The sequence below is a fragment of the Ricinus communis genome, chromosome 9 (assembly GCF_019578655.1).
Source record: "Ricinus communis isolate WT05 ecotype wild-type chromosome 9, ASM1957865v1, whole genome shotgun sequence".
Lineage (NCBI taxonomy): Eukaryota > Viridiplantae > Streptophyta > Magnoliopsida > Malpighiales > Euphorbiaceae > Ricinus > Ricinus communis.
The window spans coordinates 15,224,402-15,236,899 of record NC_063264.1 but is presented as its reverse complement, the minus strand read 5'-3'; positions in this window follow the sequence as shown (position 1 = coordinate 15,236,899).

Below are 12,498 nucleotides of genomic sequence, written 5' to 3'. Positions count from 1 at the left end.
TAATTTTATTGTTTAACAAATCATTCCCTATAAACATAGCAGTTCTTATATAGGCATACCAAATAACACATATAGTTCACCTAAGGCTAGCCCATTTTTATTAAGCCCAGCCCATATTAAGGTTATTAATCTAGCTTGCTAGTTAGTTATGTATAAGTTTTTTCTAGTCTAGCCCAATTATAAGTTATATTTTATCAAGCCTTTAATTCTAGATGGACTAGTTATTATGATAAGGCCCAATTTTATGAACCTAATTCTAATATGGCCTAATCCTAATTAAAACACGGTGAAGCCCACTAAGTCTAATTTGGATTTAGAACTTAAACCCAATTAATATTGATTAATCTAATGGACTATATAGTTTTCATGTTGGGTCCAATTTTATCTTAAAGTCTATGTATCCCATTTTAATTAAGCAGTCATGTTACAGTTATTTGACATATATTAAATCAAGAAATCAACAAACATAAAGTGCAAAAAAAAAATCTAGTTAATACAACTCGGCCTATAACTAAAAACTATAAATAAAAATCCTAAAACCAAATTACAATACATAAAATTGCAAAAATTTAAAAATCAAGGCTGATGGGAGCTTAGCCTACCGGCTATAGGGTTTCTTCAGGCTGGTTTCTTCAATTTCTTTGCAATTCTCACGTTCCAAAAATAATTTCATATGCACATAAGATAGAAAAATTAATTAGAACATGAAAGAAAAGATAAAATAAAATAAAAAATATAAATAATATCATATTAAATCAGAAACCCTAAAAGTTATGCAAATCCTAAAAGGCTAAACATACAGTGAATAAACATGGCAGATCAATCATATAACCCTAATAAACTAATCTCATTACAGAACTTTAAAGAGAATACAAATCTAATCATATAATCCTAATCATGTGACTAATCAGATTCAAAATCCAAAAGTAGACATATTATCAGATTTTTAGATCACTGTATTATAATTGATATTGTTAATTTTTTTAGGTCATCACTTTTCATTTATAGAGATAGATTTTTAAGAAAACCTTAAAGGAGCAAATAGACTTCAATTTTATTTTAAAATCATTTTTTAAAGGATCGATAATCATTTACCAATATTCAATAACTCAAGTCTTTATTTATTAAAATTTATCAATTATTGTCAAAGACCTTCTAGAATCTGTATCTAGACCTAAAAGTGTCAAAAAAAGTCGAACCAAGAAAAACCAAATCGACACAACATAGAGTTGGTCAGCTCTACACAGATTCGATTGGCTCTATGCAAAGCTGATTGGCTCTAAATATGGGAAGTTTGTGATAGTTTTCAATTTAGTCCCTGAACTTGCGAAATTCATCATTTTCACCCTCAAACTTTATTTTCTTGATAATTAACTCCAAATTGATTTCAAAAAGGTGATTTTGGTCAAATTTGCCAGTCCTTTGTCTCTTGAGACCTAAGAAGGCAGTAACTTTCATCATGGAATTTTTCATAATTCCCTCGATATCTAGATATGGAGAATGGATGTTGACAGCTACTCTTAGTTTGTTGAAATTTATAAGCATGCAATGCATTTAAATAAATTGAGATGAATCATAATATGAAGGATACGGATATCTTTGTGAGCTGTAAAATCTACATCTCATAAGCTCAAACTTTGATTATTAATTTGATATGGAGACCATGCTTGCTTGAATTTTTTAGGACTTCGCCTGTTATTTGGGAACCGCATCCATTGATTTCGAGACTGCGTCTGTTGATTTTGGAGCCACATCCGTTGATTTCGGAGCCACGTCTGTTGATTTTAGAACCATGTCTGTTGATTTTGGAACCACGTCTATTGACATAGGAACCACGCCCGTTGATTTCATGATTGCAGAGACTTTCCTTTGACTATTTTCCATTTCAGGAGACCATTTACCACTTCAGGTCAATTCAGTAATTTTTCAATTTTGGATACTTTTAGTTAGAATTTCCCGGCTCAGGCTGCGATTTGATTTGTATTGATGTCTTTTGGAAGCTATAGTAGTACTTAGCCCGATCAGAGACTATGGTGTAATTTTGATGGGTTAGGGACCAAATTTATAATTTCTAAAAAATTCCTCTTCTCTTCAGGATGCCAACTAGCCTTCTATGTGTGTTTTGGAGACTTTGATCGATTTTTGGACTAAAATGTGATTTTGATAGGTCGGGGACCTAAACGGCATTTTTTACCTCTTCAGGACATGTATTTATCTTTATATTATTCACTTTATATATTACTTCTTCACTTTTCTCTCAAATTCTTTTTCACTCTTTGATTTCTCTGATTTCTTAACCAAATTCGACAAAAACAATCCTGAAATGGCAGGCTCTTCCTTTAGATTTGTTGGACACACCCCCAGTCACACCAAATTGAGAGTTTTCTCCTCCAATTTCTCGCCAAAACAACTTTGGGCTTGTGAAGGGAGAGAAAATTCCCCCTTTTGGCGAAATTGAACACCCACTAGGAGTTTTCAGCCATCAAAGAGGTATTTTTCTAGCTTTAAACTTTGTTTCATGTGACTTATACACTAGATATACATGTTATTTATCTAAAATATATAAAAATTACGAAAAAATTGAAATATTGCATGCCCTAGCCTATAGAACCGATCGGCTGTGGGCAGTGCGAATCGGCCCTATGGACAATGTGTGAAAATATAGTAATGTAAGAACCACCCGTTAAATAATAAAATTAAAGACAGACATACACTAGAATCAGCTTCTCTTATCCCTAGTGGATTTGCCACTGTGGGCGATAGTTTCGGGCGTGCACTTAAGTATCTTTAGCGACTACGACACTATAAGGTTTTTCAACCTAATCAGGAACACGCTAGCTAGTCATTAAGACTAGCATAGGGATGGGAGTCGCCATCCGGGTATTCACCGAGATACTTTTACTAATGACTGACGTTTCTTATATTCCATAAGAAAGCTTATGCCACAAATCCAGATATGGATCCAGAAGCCAACTTTCTTATTAGTGTATCTTAACCTTTAATTTTGTTATTTAACAAATCATTCCCTATAAACATAGCAGTTCATATACAAGCATACCAAATAACAAATATAGTTCACATAAGTCTAGCCTATTCTTATTAAGCCCAGCCCATATTAAGGTTATTAATCTCGCTTGCTAGTTAGTTACATACAAATCCTTCCTAGTCTAGTCCAATTATAAGTTATATTTCACCAAGCCTTTAATCCTAGATGGACTACTAATTATGATAAGGCTCAATTGTGTGAATATAATTCTATTATGGTCCAATCCTAACTAAAACATGGTGAAGCCCACTAAGTCTACTTTGATTTTAGAACTTAAGCCTAATTAATATTGATTAACCAAATAGACTACAGTTTTCATATTAGGTCTAATTTTAACCTAAAGTCTATGTGTTCCATTTTGATTGAGTAGTTATGTTACAGTTATTTGACATACATTAAACCCAAAAAAATTAATAAACATAAAGTGCAAAAAGTAAATCTAGCTATTACAATTCGGCCTACAACTAAAAATTATAAAGAAAAATCCTAAAACTAAATTACAGTACATAAAATCATCAAAAAAACATCAAAAACTCGTAAAAATCTAAATATCAAGACTGAGATGAGCTAAGTGATCAACTATAAGGCTTCTTCAGGCTGGTTTCTTCAATTTCTTTATAATTCTCACGTCCCAAAAATAATTTCATATGCACGTAAGGTAGAAAAATTAATTAGAACATGAAAAAAATAAAAATAAAATAAAAGATATAAATAATATCATATTAAACCAGAAACCCTAAAAGTTATGCAGACCTTAAAAGGCTAAACATATAGTGAACAAACATGGCAGATTAATCATATAATCCTAATAAACTAATCTCATTATAAAATTATAAAGAAAATACAAATCTAATCATGTAATCCTAATCATGTGATTAATCAGATTCAAAATCCAAAGGTAGACATATTATCATATTCAAACCCCTAGTGTTCTTATTATCAGATCCAAACCCAATAAAATCAGTAACATATTATAATCCATAAGAAACCCTAAACTAATCACATCAAGCATGAAAATAATACATGAAAGAAACCCTATTCATGTTTCTAAAAAAAATATAAAAGAATAGGAAAACCAATTTAATGGGAGAGTGATGTTGATGATGATGATGATGGATCTTGAGTAACCCTAAGGTTGTCACTATTGTTGAATGTTGTACAAGTCTGAGGACATGAATGAATCAGTTGAGTCGAAAATCAGTTGGGAATCTAGTATTGGATGAGGTATTGAAAAGCTTTTGTTCATTTCAAAAAACTTTCCAAGTTTTGAGTTCTTTCTTAGTGACCTTGCTTCTTAGTTACCAAAAACACTCTCTGCTTTAAAAAAATAAATGTAGGTTTGCAATCATAGTATTCTAATTGATGTTTTTTTTCTGAGGTCATCACTTTTTACTTATAGAGATAGGGTTTTAAGAGAATCCTAGAGGAGCAGATAGACTTCAATTTTATTTTAAACTCCATTATTAAAGAATCGATAATCATTTACTAATATCCAATAAATTAAGTCTTTAAAATTCAAATAAATATTATTAAAATCTATCAATTATCGTCAAATACCTTCTAGAATCTATATCTGGATGTAAGAGTGTCAAAAAAAGACGTCGAACTAAGAAAAACCAAATCGACACTATCGATCAGCTCTACGTAGAGCTGATTAGCTCTACGTAGAGCCGATTGGCTCTAAATATGGGAAGTTTGTAAAAAGTTTAAAATTTAGTCTCTGAACTTGTGAAATTTATTGTTTTGACCCTCAAACTGCATTTTTCTTGACAATTAACTCCAAATCAAATTCAAAAACATGATTTTTGTCGGATTTGCCCGTCCTTCGTCTACGAGATCCAAGAAGGCAGTAACTTTCATCATGGGGCTTTCTGTAATTTCCTCGATATCTAGATTCAGAAAATGGATACTGACACTATCTTGAGTCATGATTTCTTACATGTGAGTTGTTGTGCTCATATTCTAAATCTTGTTGTTAAAGAGGGTTTAGATGAATATAACCAATCAATTCTCAAATTAGAAATGCAATAAGGTATGTAAGGTCATCTCCTTCAAGGTATCAAACTTTTAAGATGTGTGTGGAGAAAGTTAAGATAGAAAGCAAGGGCCTTGTTTGTCTTGATATTGAAACTAAGTGGAATTCCACCTATAAAATGTTAAAAAATGCTGAGAAGTTTGAGAAGACTTTTGACAAGTTAGAGATTGAAGATTCAAAATATCTTTCCTATTTTGATAAAAACAAGAACATTGGTCTCCAGATAAAGATGATTGGAATAGTACTAGAGTTTTGGTCAAGTTTTTTAGGCTCTTTTATATTGTCACTTCGCAATTTTCTAGTTCTTTGTATATCACATCAAGTACTTTTTTTATGAGCTAATGGCATTGATAAATAAGTTACAATCATTAATAAGTAGTGGGAATTGGCTTTTGGATTCTATGGTTGTCCAAATGAAGAAGAAGTTGGATAAGTATTGGGAAAATGATGATAATCTCAACTTTTTATTATTTGTTGTTGTTGTTACAGATCCTTGCTACAAGTTTGCCTATGTTAGGTATTGCTTTGATGGGATTTATGACAGTTTGAAAGCTAAGAAGATGGGTGATAATGATGCAACCAAGGCAAGGACTTCACCTAGCAAGGCTGAATATGATCCATTGAAGTATGAAGGTCCAATGATGAGATCTAGAAGCAAGAGGTTCAAGGCTGCCTTGTATTCATTCATGGAGCATATTACAAGCAAGATGTACTTTAGCTACATCAATGTGAGAGATTATGCATTAGAAGATGATCCAAGGCTTGTTTCTTGCATTTCATACTAAGAGGACCAAGTTTGAAAGAATATTGAAGCCACATGGGTGCAACATGGACTAATAAAGAGATAACACATGGGACTGCCCTTTATTTGGCCGAATTATGCATGCACGTGCATAAGTGTAAACACATTTGCATGGGTTTGCATGCATGTGCATGGGATAGAGGAAGATAGGGAATCCACCATGGCTCGATTCTTGCATGGTTCGAATAAAGATATTGCTAACCTTGTTGAATTGCAGCATTATATAGAGATGGAAGATATATTGCAAATGGCGATTAAAATTAAGAAGCAATTGAAGAATAAAAGCAAGACCTCCAAGATTTTAAATTGGAAAACAAATTCCAATTAGAAAGGTGGCAATCAACCCTATAGCAAGGGGGAAGATGTAGCAAAAGACACTAAGGGAGAAGCAAAGTTTGATACTAATCCTAAGGGAAAAACGCAAGGTGACAAGCCCAAGAAGATTCAATGCTTCAAGTGCTTGGGTTATGGACACATCTCCTCTCAATGTCTAAACAAACACACTATGGAGATTAAAGGTGGCGAATTGGTGTTTGCTAGGGATGAATAAAGTGATAGTGATGAGATGCTTGAATTGGAAGACTGTGATCCAAGTGAGATGAACCATGATGAAGCTCAACAAGATGGCGAAGAAGGTGACGTTCTTGTAACTCTTAGAGCTTTAAACTTGCTACATAGGTACAAAAGGAAAACATCTTCCATACTCGTTGTTTAGTACAAGAAAAAATTTGTTGCATGATAATAGATGGGGGTAGTTGTACTAATATTGCAAGTACCATGATGGTGGATAAGCTTAAGTTACCAACTATGAGACATCCTAGGCCATACACTCTACATTGGCTTAATGAAAATGCGGGTATTAGGGTGACTAAGCAAGTTAAGATTGCATTCAAAGTTAAAAAGTTCCATGATGAGGTAATTTGTGATGTGATTCCAATGCAAGCATGTCATAACTTGTTAGGTAGACCATGGTTGTATGATAGGTCTATAATGAACGATGGGCGTGCCAATTTTTACTCACTCATTTTACATAGAAAATTCTATACTCTTGTACCTTTAATACCTAATGAAGTGTTTGAAGATTAAAAAGGTGTTGAAACAGCATATAGAAGCATATGAAAAAGAGAAAAGAGAGCGTGAGAGTGCACAAAGAAAAAAAGAAAAGGTCCACAAGCAAAATGAGAGTAGAGTGGAAAATAATGAGAGGTGTGAGAAAAGAGAGGAAAAAGGAGAGAATAAAGAGAGTTTGCACAAAAGGGAGAATAGTCTAATATGTGATGCGCAAGAAAAAGAAGAGATGAGTAAAGAGAGAAAAGTGAGTTTTCTTGTAAGAGAGAGAAATGTATGGAAAGCAATGAGCGAAAATAGGCAAGTACTTACACTTATGTACTCAACTAACGAACTTAACCCCTCTTTGCCTAGTGGTTTTATTTTCTCTTCTACAGGAGTTTGAAGACTTGTTTCCAAAAGAAATTCCAAATGGTTTGCCTCCCATTCGTAGAATTGATTATCAAATTGACTTTGTACCTAGTTCTATTATACCTAATAGGCAGGCGTATCGGGCTAATCCTAAGGAAACAAAAGAGTTAAAACACTAAGTTGAAGACCTCATGAGTAAAGGTTATGTTAGGAAAAGTTTAAGTCCATATGTTGTTCCTGTTATACTTGTCCTTAAGAGAGATGGTTCTTAGCATATATGTTTTAATTGTCGTGCAATAACAAAATAACTGTTAAATATCATCATCATATTTCTAGGTTAGATGATATGCTTGATGAATTGTATGGGGCAATCATATTTACTAAGATTGACTTGAAAAGTGGTTATCATCAAATTAGAATGAAAGAGAGAGATGAATGAAAAACTGCATTTAAAACTAAGTTTGGTTTGTATGAATGGTTAGTCATGTCATTTGGTTTAACCAATGCACTTAGTACATTCATGAAATTAATGAACCATGTTTTGCGTGCTTATATAGGAAATTCGTTGTGGTTTATTTTGATGATATACTTATTTATAATCGGTCTTATGATGAAGATGTAGAACATGTGTGTTTGGTTTTAGAAATCTTACGCAAAAGTTTGCTAACCTTAAAAAGTGTGATTTTTGCACAAACAAGCTTGTGTTTCTTGGTTTTATTGTTAGTGCAAAAGGAGTTGAAGTCGATCAAGAAAAGGTGAAACAATCAAAGAATGGCCAACATCCAAAAGTGTTAGTGAAGTCTGAAGTTTCCATGGACTTGGAAGCTTCTATAGGCGGTTTGTAAAGAACTTTAGCACCATAGCTGCACCACTAAATGAGCTTGTGAAGAAAGATGTGAAGTTTAAGTGGGGAGAATCTCAAGAACGAGCATTTGACATGCTCAAGGATAAACTTACTTCTTCTCCTATTCTTTCACTTCCTGATTTCACTAAAACTTTTGAGATTGATGAAGATCTTGATTCGAGGATGAATTCTCTTGAGGAAGAAGAAAATGATGCAACTAAGGTAAGGATTTCACCTAGCAAGGCTAAAGATGATCCATTCAAATATGAAGGTCCAATGACGAGATTAGAAGCAAGAGGTTCAAGGCTGCCTTGTATTCATTCATGGAGATATTATAAGCAAGATATACTTTAGCTACATGGGTGTAGGAGATTATGTATTAGAAGATGATCCAAGGCTTGTTTCTTGCATTTCATACCAAGAGGCCCAAGTTTGAAAGAAGATTGAAGCCACATGGGTGCAACATGGACTAATGAAGAGATAACACATGGGGCTGCCTTTTATTTGGCCGAATTATGCATGCACGTGCATAAGTGTAAACACCTTTGCATGGGTTTGCATGCATGTGCATGGGTGTGAACATAATTATCTTTATTTATTTTCTTTAGAAAGTCGAATACTATTTAGGAAAATGATTTGACTTTTTTTATTTAGAATTCTTATTTGGCCGAAATCCTTATTAAAAAAGGATTTGGCTTTCCTTCTTTTGGCCGAATTTGTTAAAGGCCTTAGATTAGTTTATTTCTAGCCATTCATTATATTCCTTAGTTGAATAAGTTTAGGAGAGTTATACATAAATAGAGAAAGGTCATTAGGCCACAAGCAGAGTATCATTATTATCAAAAGCTTTGCTTTGCTAAGGGGTTCCCTTATTGTGTTTCTTAAATTTAAATTAATTTGTTTAGTTTAGATTCACTTCTACCTTAATTAATCCAATTAAAACTTGTTAGTTTTAGGATTAATTGAGCATTCATCTTATTATAACTAAAGGTCTTAGCTCGTTATAATTAAGGTTGTTAGTTCCGCATTCTTGGCAAACATTCAAATTTTCGATCTTGGCGACGATTTCAAGCATATTGGTGCGAGTGCCTCCATTCTTAGTTAAGATCATATCAAATAAACTTGAAGCAACAATGGCCCAACTATATGCTCACTATTTGAGTGATTTGAATAGTAATATTGGACTTGGAGCATGTAGTTCGAGTCAAGCTTCAGATGATGTGAGTTTGGATGATGTTGAAGATGATCACACTTTGAGATTCTAATACAAGTATTTAAGGCATAGGAAATAGGTCCAAAGATTGGAAAGTGAATCAAAGGTAATAAGATACTTATCAAAAACTTATGAAGAAATTGATGATAAGTTTGATGTTTTGGGTTGGTAGAAATGTAATTCATCTCGATATTCTATTCTTTCTCAAGTAGCTAAAAATGTGTTAGTTATTCATGTTTCCCCTGTTGCATCAAAATCAACATTTAGCACGGGTGTACACTCGATCCATTTAGGAGTTTCTTTTATCACATTTGATGGTAGAGGCTCTTGTTTGGTCCCAAAATTGATTAAGGTCTACACTGATCCCATTAACCTTCGAGAAGCTATGGATCATGTGGAAGCATCTGAAGAATTTGAATCAGGTGAGTTTTAATTATAAATATTGTTAATGACTTTTATATATTTGCAATTACTTATGTATTTATAATTATTTATATATTCTTTTCTTTTCAAAATTTCAAAGTTTATGTTAACCTGCAATGGTGGACTAGCATCATAATTTAAAACGTTTTTTGTATAAGTTTCTCTCTATTCTATTTAGTAATACATTGCTAATATAATTTAATTGATGCATTACTTTATTCTTTACTTTTACTTATCAAATGTTAAACTTCTTTGTGCAATTAGCCAATAGTTTAATAAGTCATATTCTTATTAGGAATATTCAAGTTTCATGCTTTTAAGTGTTCTACATGACTAAGAAACTTGTAGTGAATGATATTTTGATTGTTGCAATAAAAATTACTCTTTTCTGCTATAATAGAATTACTTGGTTCTAGCCTAGTTGACTGAATCTGTTATAGTTTCTTTCTAAAAAGTATAGTGCTTATATTTCAGCTTTAGAAATCAACGTTTTGGACTTGTCAAATGGAGTTTGAAAAAAGATAAGATTGTTCATTATCTTATCATTTTTTACTCTAAAGAAGATAATAATTTTTTTGAATGATTTTAGGATTTTATTATATTTTATTTTGAGTACGAATGATGTTGGTATTTAAACAAAATTAATGATGTAAATTATGATGGGAAATGTTTTTGATGATATGTAGTTTATATTAATTTGGATATTATAATGATTTTTTTAGTAATAGATAATATTAATACATTGTAATTTTTTATCTGGACATCTTGTAAATTAAAAAGAAAAAAATTAATTTATAAGAAAAATTATAGAAAAATTATATATATATATATATATATATATATATATATATAAATGAATTTATAAATTTGATATATATGTATAATTTTTATTTAGAGAATAAAAGTAGAGGTAAAAAAATAGAATTAGTGTCATTAAGGCCAAATAATGTAAAATTCAATAAAAAAGTTCGAATTAAAAACCAATCCAATTCAATAATTGATCCAACTCATCTTACTGACATGGATATGGGTTGAATTGCTTTGATAGTTAATTTTGATATTGTCTATTGCAATTGGGTTGGATTGGATTTACATAAAATCTAACAAAATCCAACCCCTGAATAACCCTACTTAGAACTATAAAATTATAAGAATCGGATCCCAATTGAAAATAAATAATAATTATAATAATAATGTAACAAATAACAGTCAACATATTCAAAATTGGAACAAAGGATTCTCATATCTATATAAATATTGATTCGAATAAGACTCCAGATAGAAGCATACAAATAGTGTAATATATATATTATTTAATTTATTAATTTTTAATTAATTGGATTAATTTAGTCAATTATTGATTTAATGATAAATAATATTGATAATTATTAAATAGAAGTTTAACTCTATTATAATTTTTATTATAAAATTTATTTATGTTAAATAAGATATAGTTGTATAAAGCTAATTCTAATTATAAAATATAATTTGAGTAGGATAAGGAAACAATAAAAACTTGATATCTAAAACTTTTGATACTAAAAAGGAAAAAGATATTCTATTGTGTAATAATAATAACAATAATAATAATAATTTATTAGCATTAAATCGAAATTAAATTTATATAAATTAATAGAATAAGTATAATATTAATATATTACTCCCTAAGATATATATAAGTTAATTAAGAAATAAGTCATTTACTTAATTAATAATTTAGTAGAAAAAGCAAAGTAATAATAGAAGTGGACCATAATTTGTTTATTTTATAGCAAGTTGAGTATATGTTGCGTTTGATATTTGTAAATTATTACAGTGAATCGAAAGAGAGATTCGTGTAATATATCTCATCTTAACTCCCAGTGAGTTGCATAATTGCAACCAACTTTTATCTTTTTCTAATTTATCTAAGATCAATCTTCTCTTTTCTCTCTCATTTTTCTTGCTTTTTATTCAAATTTCATCTTTTAACTTTCTATTAGTAGCTTTTTAGATTAATAGCGGTTTTTTCTTTTTTTAATTTTATTTTATATTACTCGATTTTAATAAATAAGTATAAGTGTATTTTTTATTATTATTTTACAGTTATATGATTCTTTTATTATGAGAGTGTTAGAGATTTTTCCTTTTACAAAAGTGATTTATAAATGTAAAATTCTCTCTATAAGAATAGTAAAAAAATAAAAAAAAATTAAATTCGACATTTAAACAATTAAACTCGTTAAAAGATACATATAAAATTATATATATACTTTCTAAAATTTTATGATCTATTCTCCGTCCATATAATTATAAGAAATAGTTTTTCTTACATGTATCTTTTATATCAATATATATTTATTAATTCTAATTATTTGAATATTTATATTTTCTTAAATAAAAATAAAGAATTTAATATAAAAGAAAAACTTAAATATAATATTGTGAGGAAACAGACTTTTATTAAATAAGTTAATAGAAAAATAATTGCGTGTTTAGTATTAAAAGAATAACTTAAACTTAAGATTTTTTTATCTCAAAAATAAATCATTTATTAGACATTAAATATGTATTAATGCTACCTAATACTTAACTCTATTAATATTTAGATGATTCCAAATTCATTATGACCAGCTAAGCTCTATGTATAAGACTACAAAATTACATTGTTTTTTTTTTAAATAACTAATTCTTTTGTTTTTCTTTTATTCAATTATTTCTTTACTTATCCTCAATG